The sequence below is a fragment of the Diabrotica undecimpunctata genome, chromosome 8 (assembly GCF_040954645.1).
Source record: "Diabrotica undecimpunctata isolate CICGRU chromosome 8, icDiaUnde3, whole genome shotgun sequence".
Classification (NCBI taxonomy): Eukaryota; Metazoa; Arthropoda; class Insecta; order Coleoptera; family Chrysomelidae; genus Diabrotica; species Diabrotica undecimpunctata.
The window spans coordinates 13444143-13448836 of record NC_092810.1 but is presented as its reverse complement, the minus strand read 5'-3'; positions in this window follow the sequence as shown (position 1 = coordinate 13448836).

The window sequence follows — 4694 nt, the reverse complement described above, 5'->3', positions numbered from 1 at the left end:
GAATTATATCGAATTCGAAACTAAAAACTAACTAATATGCGAGCGACCAGCTAAGCTGGGGTACAATCTTATACTGACTTAAAATTCCGATTTTCAATACCTGACTATTGCAAGGGATTTTCGAGTGGCGGTGAACAACTTTGATATTTCTATACAGAGTCGGAGAAAGTTAATCTATGGGTAAACATATCTTTTAAATACATTTTCGACTTTCATGAGAATTTACCTAGGTAGAAGTTAAAAATTGTAAGTTAATTGCTACCAGTGGCGTAGCAACACTTGGATACATTTCTTACAGAAACTTATCCATACTGGGGGGCGCGCGGCTAGGTGAAGTATAACTTTAGCTAGAAATATTCTAAACTTACTTGTTAAGTACAACTACAGTGCTACTGAAGGCTATCGGCTTCAGACAATGGAAGAGGAGTCAGCTTAGTTATAGGGCGAATATATTCTCCATCAGCAGTATGGACAAAAACAATTCTAACTTTTCCATCTTTGCTGCTAATTGATTCTATCACTCTTGCTAGGGGCCACCGTAACGGATGTATATTTTCACTTGTGATTAGAACTAGATCATTTACTTTCATATCTGTGGTGGGAAAGAGCCATTTTGGGCGATGTTGTAGGTTATTTAAATAGTCAACAGACCAACGTTTCCATAAGGATTGCTGTATTTTCGAAATTTGTTTCTAGATAGAAAGCCTGTTAACAGGCGTATTTGTAACATCAATCTCAGGGAATGCGGTTATGGGAGTACCGATTAAGAAATGCCCAGGAGTTAATGGTTGTATATTATTAGGATTATTGGATAATGCATAAAGCGGTTGAGAATTTAAAATAGCTTCTATTTGGGTTAAAACGATATATAACTCCTCGAAAGTTAATACCGAATTACGCATTAAACGTACTAAATGAAACTTGGTACTTTTTACTACTGACTCTCAGAGTCCACCCCAATGAGGTGATCGGAGAGGAATAAACTTCCACTGAATTTCAGTTTAAGCTAAATAAGCTCTAATTTTGTCAAAGTACCCTTAATTTTTTCATTACTGTGTTTTATATAAGCTATTGTGTAAGCTACAGTATAAGATACTGTGAAAATAGAGCTTTTTTCTTTACCTCAGGTAAATTCTTAATTTTCTCAAAGGTATCAATTTCATCAAAATATATTTTGGGATTTAGCAAAAACTCAGGTCCCTGAAACCAAAACGAAAATGTTTTTGATTAAATACACCGCGAGACAAGAGATCCGCAGGATTTAATTGTGATTTAATATATCTCCATTTTAGATTTTTACCAAGATTCTGAATATTGGCCACTCTATTCGAAACAAACGTATTATAATTATTAGGGGGATGTTTAGTCCACCTGAGAGCAATTTGTGAATCTGACCATGCGTTTATAGAATTAATCTTTGCACGGATTTTAAAGGTCGTTATAATTTTTTTATTCAATTTGACTAAGAGTTCCATAGCTCTTAAATCTAATTTAGGAATGGTAAGCTTGCTTTTCAAGGGTTCGACACGCGATTTTGCAGCAACAAGATTTGATGATAAAGAATTATTTACATATCAAGCGACCATATAGATACAAGCACCGTATGCAACTTGACTTGCATCACTAAATCCATGCAGATCTATGCTAAGAATGTCTAAGTCAAACAAGACGAAACGCGGAATTTTGATATGAGCGATTTGAGCTAAATTTTTATTAAATTTCTCCCACTGACCTATGATAAGTAAATTAATTATAGGTTAACCCCATAAAACCTTCATCTGCCATAGTTCTTGCAATAAGAGTTTTCCCTTCACAATTAAAGGATGTACCAATCCCAGAGGATCAAAACAAGAACTAATACATGAAAGAATTTGACGTTTTGTAATTCGATCTAATTTAGTAGCGTTATTTACATCAATTTTTAAATGATCTGATTTTGAATTCCATTTTAAACTCAAAGTTTTGCAAGGTGCATCATCAAGATTCAAATCCAGTTCTACCAATCGTTTTGATCAAAAATCTTATTTAAAAAGCGGGTCAAATTAGAAGACCATTTATGTAAAGCCAAAGCATGCTGGTTCAATATTTGATTCAATTCTTCATAAAGTACTTTAAGCTCAGAAAATTGATCAGTTCCACCTAAGGTATCGTCCATATATGTTTGGGATAACATAGCACTAGCTGCTAATGGAAATTGAGGGTTAGTTTGTGCAATATCTTTAAGGACGCGGGTGGCTAAAAATGGAGAACAATTTTGTCCAAAACTGAGACGAAACAATTCAATGCATTTAAAATCCTCTCTCCACAATAAATTTTTTAAATAGCGGTGTTTGGGCGAAATTTCAATTTCTCTATACATCATCTTTATATCTGCAGTCAAAAAAAATTTAAATGTCCTAAACCGGCAAAGAATATCAAATAAATTATTCTGTACTTGATAACCCTTTAGTATTAGATCATTCAGCGAATATCCCGAAGTAGATTTGGAAGAAAAGTCATATACGACGCGAAGTTTCGTGGATGTTGCTTGTTCTCTAATCACTGCACAATGTGGTACAAAGTATTTTATTTCGTTAGTGATATTATTGGACAGATTTGAACGTAGTTATGAGGTCCGTTATGATAAATATAATAAAAAGTTGAAGTTGTGGAGAAATAATGTTGGTTAAGGTAACTCTCTATAACAGACTGTGCTCATATGAGGTCAAATCCCCAATTTATAACCTCACAAATAATTGATACCTCAGCAAAGAGGTTATTGCTTCTATCATACAAACCAACTCTGAACTATTAGCTTACATTACAATTTAATCTAGGCCATCATTGCAACACTTAGGAAGTTCAATTATAAAAATTTATAATCGACAATTCATTAACAGGTGAATGGACTTTAATTATTAAAATATTACTGGATATCATTTTCACAATGTTTGTATTTTACACGGTAAAACTATAAAATGTTAAGAAGTTAAGAATAATGTGAGATTACAAATTAAGGGATTAATTTGTGATTGAACATATTGGCCACTATTTAAAAAAACAGACGACCAATAGAAAATATTTAAACACATAGAAAATATAAAATAATAATATAACAATAATCATAACACTTATTCGCTCGGTTTTTGAATTATTATCTCACCCGAGCAGTGCTACCTATAACTTGATTATTTAGAATTATGTTTCAGCTAAACTATCTAATTTAAATCTAATCTCATTAAGTAAAACTGATCTAGGAAGTGCTTTCTCTAAAGTTTTACCTAAATTTGGTTGTGGTACCGTATGGCTTCGAGGCGTTGGATAAGGTTGGATGCAAAAACCTTGATACCTTTGTTTTCTGGCTCTCTTGAAGTTTTGAAAATATCTGACTACCTTCCATATAATGACAATCAATATAACAATAAGTATAGTGACTAGTCCCGTGGTTAGGATGTTTTAGGATTATTTCTTAAAATGGTCTGTTTAGCTAAAAAATACCTTGTTCCATACTTTACGGATACAATGTATATGGAAGTATACATTATAATATTGATATTATTCGACGACGTTATAAACAAACTTGTAACGTAATTTTAGTTATAAAATTAATGATAAGTGGCTCCTTCTTATACACTCAGTTACTCTATGGGGCATTGATCGAATTAAGTGGTCTATATTGTATTGCGGAATACTCATCCAGATTCTTCTTATGGTATGTCATAAAACTTTTAAGTTTGTTGGAGGACGTGGCAATCGATTTAGGATTCAACCTACCATATTCCACACATTAAGTTTGTGACAAATCAGCCTGATCTTAATAGCCACTCCAAAGTATCTACACCAGATTCTTGTATAAACTCCATGGTTTCACGGACAATATGAGGGCTTGCATTATCCTGTTGTCGCATTTGATATGGTTTATAGGTAGAGATGAAATACTTGTTGCATTACTTTAGCAATATATCGTTAAGCTGTCATAGTTCTTCTTTTTTGCTTCATTAAATGTTTTGTTTAAGTCATCGTAGAAGATGTTTACTTCTTGCTCTGTGCTATCAGATGTTGGTGCATACACTACAATGATGTTTATGTTGAACGGTATAGCGTTTAATTTCAATAGTGCCATTCTATCCGTTATCGGTATGAACCCTTTGACTGGTCTTTCGATCAATTTCTAATTACGTTATTAGAATACTCATATTCAATACATGTAAGAAAATAATACAAAATCAAGTAAGAAACTATCGAACTGTTAAAGTGTTCTAAATTGTCGTGGGCTTTTAGGACTACAGAGCCACCAGTGAACTTCAAGGTCAAGGATGGAGTCGAGAAACCTTCGATCCTCTTCTAGAGCTGCGGTCGCAGACCATCCAGATATGGATAATAACTCCGTGGATGCTACGGCCGTACGACAATATTCCTGCGGAAGCAAGGACCCACACATAAAGCCAGACTGATGATAATGACAATGTTTGTCAGTAAGTACTACATATTTGTATAAGTAACGTGTCTCACTAAATAACACCTAAGAATATTTTTTAATATAAAATTATTAATTGAAACATTTGTTGTAAAAAATATTATTGGCAATAATCTACACTTAACAATGGATTTTTTTATCTACAAGCAAATATTTGAATTTGTAATTACTTAATTAATGCGATATGTATTACGTGTGTTAAAAGATATAGAACCATTTAGGTATAAATTTGGTAACA